Raw genomic sequence first — 13,852 nt, 5'->3', positions numbered from 1 at the left:
GACATATAATACTAGGAAAGCAATTTTGCTCCCACTGACCTTCTTGTATAAACAAGATTCGTCTGCGTTCTTGATGAAACCAAAGTAACTAACTGCTTCATCAAAACGTATATTCGAGCTCCTGGATGCCTGCTTCAATCCGTAGATTGATTTCTTTAGCTTGCATACCTTTTTAGCATTCTTTGGATCCTCAAAACCTTCAGGCTGTGTCATAAACACAGTTTCTGTTAAAACGCCGTTTAAGAAAGCGGTTTTGACATCCATCTGCCATATTTCGTAATCGTAATATGCAGCGATTGCTAACATTATCCGAATAGATTTTATCATTGCAACTGGTGAAAAGGTTTCATCGTAATCCACACCGTGGACTTGCCTGTAACCTTTTGCAACCAATCTAGCTTTGAAAACTTCAAGTTTTCCATCCTTGTCCTTTTTCAGTTTGAAAACCCATTTGCTTCCAATGGCTTGGTAGCCATCTGGCAAATCGACCAAATCCCATACTTGGTTTTCTGACATGGAGTCTAATTTAGATTGCATGGCTTCTTGCCATTGCTTGGAGCTAGGGCTCGTCATAGCTTGTTTGTAAGTCGCAGGTTCATCACTTTCAAGTAATAGAACGTCATAGTTCTCGTTCGTCAAAATACCTAAGTACCTTTCCGGTTGAGATCTATATCTCTGCGATCTACGCGGGGTTACATCTCTAGATTGACCATGATTCTCACCAGATACTTCTAAAGATCTCTGAGTTTCATCCTGAATGTCATCTTGAGCATTCTCTAGAGTTTGTTGTTTGACTCGAATTTCTTCGAGGTCTATTTTTCTCCCACTTGTCATTTTGGAAATGTGATTCTTCTCCAAAAAGACACCATCTCGAGCAACAAATACCTTGTTCTCAGATGTATTGTAGAAGTAATACCGCTTTGTTTCCTTTGGATAGCCCACAAGGATACATTTATCAGATTTTGGATGAAGTTTGTCTGAAATTAATCGTTTGACGTATACTTCACATCCCCAAATCTTAAGAAAAGACACTTTTGGAGGCTTTCCAAACCATAACTCATATGGAGTCTTTTCGACAGCTTTAGACAGAGCTCTATTTATAGTGAGTGCAGCTGTATTTAGTGCATGTCCCCAAAATTCTAATGGAAATTCGGCCTGACCCATCATTGACCTAACCATGTCTAGCAAGGTTCTGTTTTCCTCCGTTCCGACACACCGTTCCATTGTGGTGTTCCAGGAGGAGTCAATTCTGATAGAATTCCACATTCTTTCAGATGGTCATCAAATTCATAGCTCAGATATTCACCGCCTCTATCAGACCGCAGTGCCTTAATCTTCTTGCCTAATTGATTCTCTACTTCACTCTGAAATTCCTTGAATTTGTCAAAGGATTCAGACTTATGCTTCATTAGGTAGACATAACCATATTTACTGAAGTCATCAGTGAAAGTGATAAAGTAGCTGAAACCACCTCTAGCATTTGTACTCATTGGTCCACATACATCTGTATGGATTAAACCCAATAGTTCATTTGCTCTTTCTCCAGATTTAGAGAAAGGTTGCTTTGTCATTTTGCCAAGTAAATATGATTCGCACTTACCATAATCCTCTAAGTCAAATGGTTCTAGAATTCCTTCCTTTTGAAGTCTTTCGATGCGTTTCAGGTTAATATGGCCTAATCGACAATGCCACAGATAGGTGAGATCTGAATCATCCTTTTTGGCCTTTTTGGTATTTATGTTATAAACTTGTTTGTCGTGATCTAATAAATAAAGTCCATTGACTAATCTAGCAGATCCATAAAACATCTCTTTAAAATAAAACGAACAACTATTGTCTTTTATTAAAAAGGAAAATCCCTTAGCATCTAAGCAAGAAACTGAAATGATGTTTTTAGTAAGACTTGGAACATGGAAACACTCTTCCAGTTCCAAAACTAGCCCAGAGGGCAACGACAAATAATAAGTTCCTACAGCTAATGCAGCAATCCGTGCTCCATTTCCCACTGGTAGGTCGACTTCACCCTTGATTAACTTTCTACTTCTTCTTAGTCCCTGTGAATTAGAACATAAGTGTGAGCCACAACCTGTATCTAATACCCAAGAAGTTGAATTAGCAAGTATACAGTCTATAACGAAAATACCTGAAGATGGAACGACTGTTCCGTTCTTCTGATCTTCCTTTAGCTTTGGACATTCTCTTTTGTAATGGCCTATTCCATCACAATAAAGACAGCTTGATGTGGACTTGTCCTGGTTTGATTTAGCATTGCCTTTGGACTTTCCACTTTTCTTGAACGGTCTCCCTTTAGCCTTGAGTAAATCTTTGGCTTCACAGTCCAGTATTATCTCCGCCTTTCTGACAAGGTGAACAAATTCTGCAACTGTTTCTTCTCTTGGTTCACTTAGGTATAGTTGCTTGAAGCGACCAAACCCACTGTGCAGTGAATTGAGCAAGATAGAGACTGCCATCCTTTCGCTTATTGGTGTTCCTAGCAGACTTAGGCGATCGAAATATGAAAGCATAAGATCCACATGGAACCTCAGTGGGACGCCTACCCTTTGTTTAGTGCGAAGGAGCTGAACATGTGTTTCTTGGACTTCCATCCTATAACACCTGTTGGGAGAACTAACCTTTAGACCAGACATTGATTCAATCAACTCATGGACGTTCAGGTCCCTGTCCTCCGTGCTTCCACGATAAATATCCCTCAGATTCTTGATGAGCGTAAAAGGTTCATAAGCTACAAACCTTCTAGCCCATTCATCAGGGATATTGTTCAGCATGAGACTCATAATCTTTTTGAGATCCGCATCCCAGGCGGAAAATCTCTCAGGGGTCATGTCTCTGGCATAGTAGCTTGGCATGGGATGTAACAGTACATACTCAAGTCCATTGAGCCTGACTATTTCAACTAGCTTAGCTTCCCATTCAAGAAAATTTGTCAGGTTCAGCTTGACCATAAGCTCAGAACCCATGATGATGTTTTGATTGTTGTTTGCCATAGTTAAAACTACAATTGAAAAGAATAAACAAATAAATAACCATTCACAGTTTCTCTTAATAAACTTAAATTCTAGCATACATGCATAATTCAATGTTCATTAAGCATTTTATTCAAGTTATGTGTTCCGGCAGGTGTGAATAAAATGATTCCAAGATCATAAAATCCATTGAAGAATTAAGCACATTATGTATTTAGACTCAATTCTAAAATCTTTTAGGTAAGCAAAAGCCTTTTGCTAATAGTCTAGAAACTATTCTTGGTTGATAGGTACGTCTAAGTGTGAGGTTATGATACATATGACATTACATAGATCATGCGGAAACAACCATTAACCCAGGACAACATATTATTTACACATAATCATATAGCATAATTTAGATGCATACTCTTTGTTACGTGCCCTCCCTAGCTGCGCCCGAACCGAACAAGAACAAGTCTTTAGGACTCCAAGTGTCGTCCCTCCGTAGATAGTCCACAGCACGTCCGGATCCGCCTTAAGATTGACCAACTAGAATCGCCCTTAAGGTACTAGAAAATTTCGGCAATTTTATGAGCAAGATGTGTGTTTTAATTTTCTCTCAAAAACTCACTTTTTGAATACTTTTAAACTTGTTATAAATTGTGAGCCCTAGCCTCATATTTATAGGGGTATGGAAAGGGAATCGAAATCCTATTCAGATACAAATTAATTAAACCTAGAATCCTACAAGAACTCTAATTTAATTAATTTATCAAATAGAATTAGGAATTTAATCATTAACCGAACTCTGCATGTTTTAGGAAACGTGCACGAACACAAACACTTGCACACACACGCACGGCAGCCACGATGGGCCCCCATGCGTGCGCGCGAGCAGCAGCCCACGCAGCGCCCGCGCGCGCTGCGCGCAACGCGTGCTGTGCGCGCTGTGCGCGCTGCGCAGCCTGCTGGGCCTGGCCTTGCGCTGGGCCTGGCGTGGCTGTTTGTGCGGCGCGCTTGGCTTGCTGGGCGATGGCCTGGCTTCGTGCTGGGCCTCGTCCGGCAGGCCTCGTCCGATGCTTATTCGTACGATGCGCTTCCGATTAAATTTTCCGATTCCGGAATTAATTTCCGCTACGAACAATATTTAATATTTCCGATTCCGGAATTAATTTCCGTTTCGAACAAATATTTAATATTTCCGTTTCCGGAATTATTTTCCGATTCCGGTAATATTTCCGATTCTGACAATATTTCCGTTTCCGGCAATATTTCCGATTCTGGCAATATTTCCATTTCCGATAATATTTTCCGATACGTACCATGTTTCCGTTTCCGGCAACATCTACGACTTGGATAATATTTATATTTCCGATACGATCCATATTTCCGTTTCCGGCAATATCATCGTTTCCGGAGTATTCATTTCTTGCCTGTGACGATCTTAGCTCCCACTGAAACCAAGATCCGTCGGTTCCGAATATTCATAGATGGAGTATTTAATGCCATTAAATACTTGATCCGTTTACGTACTATTTGTGTGACCCTACGGGTTCAGTCAAGAGTAAGCTGTGGATTAATATCATTAATTCCACTTGAACTGAAGCGGCCTCTAGCTAGGCATTCAGCTCACTTGATCTCACTGAATTATTAACTTGTTAATTAATACTGAACCGCATTTATTAGACTTAACATAGAATGCATACTTGGACCAAGGGCATTATTTCCTTCAGTCTCCCACTTGTCCTTAGGGACAAGTGTGCATTTCCTAATTCCTTTGTCGCTCGATGCTTGCTCTTGAACTTAAGGTAAGAGTTGTCATCCTTATTACGTCCAGAGGTGTTCCTCGGTTTCAGAGTTCAACTGATCAAATAAACAGATAATCATAGCCTATGATTCATCCGAGCACGGCCATGCATTTCACAGTTTCTAGCTCTCCGAGTGGCCTTGTACAACTTTTAAGCATCTCATCCCGATTTATGGGAGGACAATCCCAATCTTGCGATCTTGAGATTAGACTTCGTTTGATAGGTGATTACCTGAGCGTTGCCTTTATAGCCTCCTTTTACGGTGCGACGGTTGGTCAACGTCAAAGCAACCAGTTCTCAAACAAGTAATCTCAAATCACTCAGGTATTGAGGATTTAGTGTCTAATAATTTAATGAAATTTACTCATGACAGATTTTCATCTCTTACAGTAAAGTTTCATAGGTCTTGTCCGATACTAGTCTTCCCAAAGTAAGTATCTATGCAAATGATTATGACATTGCCATGTCCACATAGTTCAAGAAACAGAACTACTAGTTATCTTGCATTCTAATCGTCTAACGTTTTCTATGCGTCCAATTTTATAGAAAACTCCGATTAGGGACCATTTTCAACCTTTGACATTCAAGTTCACTTGATAGACATTTCTTAGTCACAGGACTGGTACTGACAGTCTATCTTGAATATATCGTCAAATTGAAGGGACTCATCATTTAATAAACCACAAATTAAATGGTAAAATGAATTCATTTCATTTATTGTGAATGATTAACCAATAATGTTTTACAAAGATTTAAACTCTAAAACTTTAAAACATTAAACAGAGACATCAAAGCCATTCTCCAATATGCTTGATTCCCATAGCTGCAGTGTGCGAGTTGTGCTTCGCCTGCGGCAGAGGTTTAGTTAATGGATCTGATATGTTGTCATCAGTTCCAATTTTGCTTATCTCGACTTCTTTTCTTTCAACGAACTCTCGTAGAAGGTGAAATCTATGAAGTACATGCTTGACTCTCTGGTGGTGTCTAGGCTCTTTTGCCTGTGCAATAGCTCCGTTATTATCACAATACAGGGCTATTGGTCCTTTAATGGAGGGGACTACACCAAGCTCTCCTATGAACTTCCTTAGCCATATAGCTTCCTTTGCTGCTTCATGTGCAGCAATGTACTCCGCTTCAGTTGTAGAATCCGCAATGGTGCTTTGCTTAGCACTTTTCCAGCTTACTGCTCCTCCGTTGAGGCAGAAGACAAACCCAGACTGTGATCTAAAATCATCTTTGTCGGTTTGGAAACTTGCGTCCGTATAGCCTTTAACAATTAATTCATCATCACCACCATAGACCAGGAAGTCATCTTTGTGCCTTTTCAGGTACTTCAGAATATTCTTGGCAGCAGTCCAATGCGCCTCTCCTGGGTCTGACTGGTATCTGCTCGTAGCACTGAGTGCGTACGCAACATCCGGGCGTGTACATATCATAGCATACATTATTGAACCAATCAATGATGCATATGGAATCCCATTCATTCGTCTACGCTCATCAAGTGTTTTTGGGCACTGAGTCTTGCTTAGAGTCATTCCATGAGACATGGGTAGGTAGCCTCACTTGGAGTCCGCCATCTTGAACCTATCAAGCACCTTATTGATATAAGTGCTTTGACTAAGTCCAATCATCTTTTTAGATCTATCTCTGTAAATCTTGATGCCCATTATGTACTGTGCTTCTCCTAGATCCTTCATCGAAAAACATTTCCCAAGCCAAATCTTGACAGAGTTCAACATAGGAATGTCATTTCCGATAAGCAATATGTCGTCGACATATAATACTAGGAAAGCAATTTTGCTCCCACTGACCTTCTTGTATACACAAGATTCGTCCGCGTTCTTGATGAAACCAAAGTCACTGACTGCTTCATCAAAACGTATATTCCAGCTCTTGGATGCCTGCTTCAATCCGTAGATTGACTTCTTTAGCTTGCATACCTTTTTAGCATTCTTTGGATCCTCAAAACCTTCAGGCTGTGTCATAAACACAGTTTCTGTTAAAACGCCGTTTAAGAAAGCAGTTTTGACATCCATCTGCCATATTTCGTAATCGTAATATGCAGCGATTGCTAACATTATTCGAATAGACTTTAGCATTGCAACTGGTGAAAAGGTTTCATCGTAATCCACACCGTGGACTTGCCTGTAACCTTTTGCGACCAATCTAGCTTTGAAAACTTCAAGTTTCCCATCCTTGTCCTTTTTCAGTTTGAAAACCCATTTGCTTCCAATGGCTTGGTAGCCATTTGGCAAATCGACCAAATCCCATACTTGGTTTTCAGACATGGAGTCTAATTCAGATTGCATGGCTTCTTGCCCATGCTTGGAGCTAGGGCTCGTCATAGCTTGCTTGTAAGTCGCAGGTTCATCACTTTCAAGTAATAGAACGTCATAGCTCTCGTTCGTCAAAATACCTAAGTACCTTTCCGGTTGAGATCTATATCTTTGCGATCTACGCGGGGTAACATTTCTAGATTGACCATGATTCTCACCAGATTCTTCTAAAGATCTCTGAGTTTCATCCTGAATGTCATCTTGAGCATTCTCTAGAGTTTGTTGTTCGACTCGAATTTCTTCGAGGTCTACTTTTCTCCCACTTGTCATTTTGGAAATGTGATCCTTCTCCAAAAAGACACCATCTCGAGCAACAAACACTTTGTTCTCAGATGTATTGTAGAAGTAATACCCCTTTGTTTCCTTTGGATAGCCCACAAGGATACATTTGTCAGATTTTGGATGAAGTTTGTCTGAAATTAATCGTTTGACGTATACTTCACATCCCCAAATCTTAAGAAAAGACACATTTGGAGGCTTTCCAAACCATAATTCGTATGGAGTCTTTTCGACAGCTTTAGACGGAGCTCTATTTATAGTGAGTGCAGCTGTATTTAGTGCATGTCCCCAAAATTCTAATGGAAGTTCGGCCTGACCTATCATTGACCTGACCATGTCTAGCAAGGTTCTGTTCCTCCGTTCTGACACACCGTTCCATTGTGCTGTTCCAGGAGGAGTCAATTCTGATAGAATTCCACATTCTTTCAGATGGTCATCAAATTCATAGCTCAGATATTCACCGCCTCTATCAGACCGCAGTGCCTTAATCTTCTTGCCTAATTGATTCTCTACTTCACTCTGAAATTCCTTGAATTTGTCAAAGGATTCAGACTTATGCTTCATTAGGTAGACATAACCATACCTACTGAAGTCATCAGTGAAAGTGATAAAGTAGCTGAAACCACCTCTAGCATTTGTACTCATTGGTCCACATACATCTGTATGGATTAAACCCAATAGTTCATTTGCTCTTTCTCCAACTTTAGAGAAAGGTTGCTTTGTCATTTTGCCAAGTAAACATGATTCGCATTTACCATAATCCTCTAAGTCAAATGGTTCTAGAATTCCTTCCTTTTGAAGTCTTTCTAAGCGTTTCAAGTTTATATGGCCTAATCGACAATGCCACAGATAGGTGAGATCTGAATCATCCTTTTTGGCCTTTTTGGTATTTATGTTATATACTTGTTTGTCGTGATCTAATAAATAAAGTCCATTGACTAATCTAGCAGATCCATAAAACATCTCTTTAAAATAAAACGAACAACTATTGTCTTTTATTAAAAAGGAAAATCCCTTAGCATCTAAGCAAGAAACTGAAATGATGTTTTTAGTAAGACTTGGAACATGGAAACATTCTTCCAGTTCCAAAACTAGCCCGGAGGGCAACGACAAATAGTAAGTTCCTACAGCTAATGCAGCAATCCGTGCTCCATTTCCCACTCGTAGGTCGACTTCACCCTTGCTTAACTTTCTACTTCTTCTTAGTCCCTGTGGATTGGAACATAAGTGTGAGCCACAACCTGTATCTAATACCCAAGAAGTTGAATTAGCAAGTATACAGTCTATAACGAAAATACCTGAAGATGGAACGACTGTTCCGTTCTTCTGATCTTCCTTTAGCTTCAAGCAATCTTTTTTCCAATGCCCCTTCTTCTTGCAGTAGAAGCATTCGGATTCAGAAGTGGGTTGACTGACCTTCCTCTTTGCAGATTTGGCGCCAGTTTGCTTAGTTGGGCTGGCCTTGTTGCCACCTTTCTTAGCATTCCTCTTCTTTCCAGATTTCTTGAACTTGCCCCCACGCACCATAAGCACATCCTGCTTATCACTTTTGAGCGTCTTTTCAGCGGTCTTCAGCATACCGTGAAGCTCAGTGAGCATTTTGTCCAGACTATTCATACTGTAGTTCAGTTTGAACTGATCATACCCGCTATGAAGAGAATGGAGGATGGTGTCTATAGCCATTTCCTGAGAAAATTGCTGATCCAGCCGACTCATATTCTCAATGAGTCCAATCATTTTGAGAACATGTGGACTTACGGGCTCGCCTTTCTTAAGCTTGGTCTCAAGAATTTGCCTATGAGTCTCGAATCTTTCGACTCGAGCCAGATCTTGGAACATGTTCTTCAACTCACTGATGATTGTGAAAGCATCTGAGTTGATGAATGTTTTCTGTAGATCCGCACTCATGGTGGCGAGCATTAGACATTTCACATCCTTGTTGGCATCAATCCAACGATTGAGGGCTGCCTGAGTGACCCCGTCGCCTGCAGCTTCGGGCATCGCCTCATCCAGGACATACTCCTTTTCTTCCTGCATAAGAACTATTTGCAAGTTCCTTTGCCAGTCAAGGAAGTTTTTCCCGTTCAACTTCTCCTTTTCGAGAATTGATCGAATGTTGAATGAATTGTTGTTTGCCATATTAAAAACTACAATTGAAAAGAATAAACAAATAAATAACCATTCACAGTTTCTCTTAATAAACTTAAATTCTAGCATACATGCATAATTCAATGTTTATTAAGCATTTTATTCAAATTATGTGTTCCGGCAGGTGTGAATAAAATGATTCCAAGATCCTAAAATCATTGAAGAACTAAGCACAGTTTGTCGACTTAATCCTAGAACATCTTAGGTAAGCAAAAGCCTTTTGCTAATAGTCTAGAAACTATTCTTGGTTGATAGGTACGTCTAAGAACTTATTAGGTAAACCTATCGAATTTGCCACGACATAAAAGGACTCCTTACTTATATCGTTGAGTTTCACCAAAACTAACATGTACTCACAATTATTTGTGTACCTTGCCCCTTTAGGACCAATAAGTAACACCTCGCTGAGCGAAAACTATTACTAGATTGATGTAAAGGATATCCAAGCAAGTGTATATTTTGGCATGGCACCTTTTAACTCAATTTTTAAGTTTGGAACTTAAGGCTCTTACTATGTTGGTTAGATTTTAAGTGAACTAAAATCCTTAATCATGCAACATAATCAAGCTTTTGATCTCATGCATTTTAAGACATATTTAAAACAATAAATAACTTAAAACATGCATAAGATAAATGTGATCTAGTATGGCCCGACTTCATCTTGAAGCTTTGACTTCAAAGTCCGTCTTGAAAATCTCCGTGGGAGGTTCCATTTTCTTCAAATAGGATAAGTTATAACTAATTACAACTATTTGATGGTACGCAGACCATATTTGAATTGAAAAATAACTTTGGTACTTTAGACCAATTACATTCAAATTAATGGTACGCAGACCATATTTTCTATCCTATTTGGGCCATACTAGTCACTTCATAACCTGCAAAACAGTACATATACAATATATACCATTCACCCATTCATTATCATGAATGGCCCACATAGCTGGTTAGTAAAACACATTATGCATCACGTAAACATTTGCAGCAATTAATCAAGGGCACCAATAATCTACCAATTATTCAGTCCTTATTAATTCTAATCAAGTTGTTTTAACCTTAAGGATTTGTAGACCTAATCAAGAGTTTTTGACTAAAAGCGCTCCCACTTAAACCAATAAATTTATATGCTTTACTAATTTTAAACATAAAAATGTATTTCTAGTCCAACCGGAAACATACAAATTTAATTAAAATTTAAAGCTCATATCAATTTATAATTGAATCCAAAAAGTTTAATTTAATTTCAGTCGTATTTAAATTAATTCATGATTTTAATTTTAGTAAAATAATTAGAATAAATAACATTTATTATAATTACAATATTCAAAATTAAAATCCAAGAAAATAATTTAAATTATTAATTTGAAAATTAATTAAAATTACGTGAACTGAAATTTTCAAATTAAACATTCAAAACGATCTTTAATCGTAACGCAAACACCCTACGCGTTGCACGCCCATGGGCCGCACGCACACAGCCATTGCTGGCCATGTGCGCGCAGCCCATGCGCTCGTCGCATAGCTGCTGCATCCCCATCGCAAGCCTCCGCACGCATTGGTGCTCGCTGCGCGCGCCAGCGCTCATCGCACGCGAGCTATCGCTCGCAGTGCGCGCGCGACATCGCTCGCTGGGCGCGCGACATCGCTGGCTGGGCGCGCGAGCCATCGCTCGCTGGGCGCGCGATATCGCTCGCTGGGCGGGCGACATCGCTCGCTGTGCGCGCGAGCAATGCTGGCTGTGCGCGCGAGTCCTCGCTCGTTGTGCGCGCGAGCAATGCTGGGCGCAGCGCTCGTGGCACGCGAGCTTGCGCTCGCTGCGCGCGAGGCTGCGCGCTCTTGTGCGAGGCAGCGCGCGTTGTGGCGCAGCTCGCTTGCTGCCCACACGCGACTGCCTTGGCTCGCCCTTCGCCCATGCCCATTCGTCCATTGCTCGTGGCACACGACACAAGGCAGGGCTGCTGCCTTGTGCTCGTGCACTACGCCCTTGCTCATTGCATTCGTGCCGCACGGGCGACGAGCTCCCTTGCTCGTCGTCGCATGCCCGCATTATACAACACCCCTTAAGGGTAACACGAAGCGTCCATTGCTTCGTGCGTGCAAGTTTTATGAACGAATCGCATAAAAATTTAAAATTTATATTTAAAATTAATGACAAATTAATAAATAATATTAATTTCATAATTTTAGGGCGAAAAAATCGAAAATTTATTATCCAATTGATTTCCGATTGTTATGGATTCAAGTCTAGGTCATAAAAATTTAAAATTTATCATAAATTTACAATTTTTATGGTGGTTTTTAATCATAGGTTTCTAATTAAATTACAATTAATTATGAAAATCAAATTAATTCTAAATTATTCTAATTTTTCAACAAATTAATCATAATTACAAATTAGATTGCATAATTAACAAGACTAGGCATTCAAACTTGTTAAACATATGCAGTAGGTCAATCAAAAATTCAAGATTTATCAACAAGAATCGCAAATATTTAATTTAACATCTTAAATTTACGAAATTTTGCATTCGAAAAACTAAAACCTTCGAAAAGTCATAGTTAGGCTTCGAATTTGAGAATTCTGGGTTCGGCAGAAAAATACTCTTTTTGTCAAAATTTTAGAATGCCTTTTACATGCGGAATTGACACAAAAATCACTCAATTCGGATGAGTAACGAAGAAACTGCCGAAAAACTGCGTACGTATAATTAAATAAACGCAATTTGCAATTAATTAACAATTACGAAAATTAATCACCCCTTTTAATTCTTGCAAATTTGTAATATTTAACCATGTTCATGCAATTTAGAATATGAAAATAATAAGGGGCTCGTGATACCACTGTGAGGTTATGATACATATGACATTACATAGATCATGCGGAAACAACCATTAACCCAGGACAACATATTATTTACACATAATCATATAGCATAATTTAGATGCATACTCTTTGTTGCGTGCCCTCCCTAGCTGCGCCCGAACCGAACAAGAACAAGTCTTTAGGACTCCAAGTGTCGTCCCTCCGTAGATAGTCCACAGCACGTCCGGATCCGCCTTAAGATTGACCAACTAGAATCGCCCTTAAGGTACTAGAAAATTTCGGCACTTTTATGAGCAAGATGTGTGTTTTAATTTTCTCTCAAAAACTCACTTTTTGAATACTTTTAAACTTGTTATAAATTGTGAGCCCTAGCCTCATATTTATAGGGGTATGGAAAGGGAATCGAAATCCTATTCAGATACAAATTAATTAAACCTAGAATCCTACAAGAACTCTAATTTAATTAATTTATCAAATAGAATTAGGAATTTAATCATTAACCGAACTCTGCATGTTTTAGGAAACGTGCACGAACACAAACACTTGCACACACACGCACGGCAGCCACGATGGGCCCCCATGCGTGCGCGCGAGCAGCAGCCCACGCAGCCTGCTGGGCCTGGCCTTGCGCTGGGCCTGGCGTGGCTGTTTGTGCGGCGCGCTTGGCTTGCTGGGCGATGGCCTGGCTTCGTGCTGGGCCTCGTCCGGCAGGCCTCGTCCGATGCTTATTCGTACGATGCGCTTCCGATTAAATTTTCCGATTCCGGAATTCATTTCCGATACGAACAATATTTAATATTTCCGATTCCGGAATTAATTTCCGTTTCGAACAAATATTTAATATTTCCGTTTCCGGAATTATTTTCTGATTCCGGTAATATTTCCGATTCTGACAATATTTCCGTTTCCGGCAATATTTCCGATTCTGGCAATATTTCCATTTCCGATAATATTTTCCGATACGTACCATGTTTCCGTTTCCGGCAACATCTACGACTTGGATAATATTTATATTTCCGATACGATCCATATTTCCGTTTCCGGCAATATCATCGTTTCCGGAGTATTCATTTCTTGCCTGTGACGATCTTAGCTCCCACTGAAACCAAGATCCGTCGGTTCCGAATATTCATAGATGGAGTATTTAATGCCATTAAATACTTGATCCGTTTACGTACTATTTGTGTGACCCTACGGGTTCAGTCAAGAGTAAGCTGTGGATTAATATCATTAATTCCACTTGAACTGAAGCGGCCTCTAGCTAGGCATTCAGCTCACTTGATCTCACTGAATTATTAACTTGTTAATTAATACTGAACCGCATTTATTAGCCTTAACATAGAATGCATACTTGGACCAAGGGCATTATTTCCTTCACTAAGAACTTATTAGGTAAACCTATCGATTTTGCCATGACATAAAAGGACTCCTTACTTATATCGTTGAGTTTCACCAAAACTAACATGTACTCACAATTATTTGTGTACCTTA

The sequence above is a fragment of the Spinacia oleracea genome, chromosome 2 (genome assembly GCF_020520425.1).
Source record: "Spinacia oleracea cultivar Varoflay chromosome 2, BTI_SOV_V1, whole genome shotgun sequence".
Lineage (NCBI taxonomy): Eukaryota > Viridiplantae > Streptophyta > Magnoliopsida > Caryophyllales > Amaranthaceae > Spinacia > Spinacia oleracea.
Note: the sequence above shows the minus strand (reverse complement) of the source record.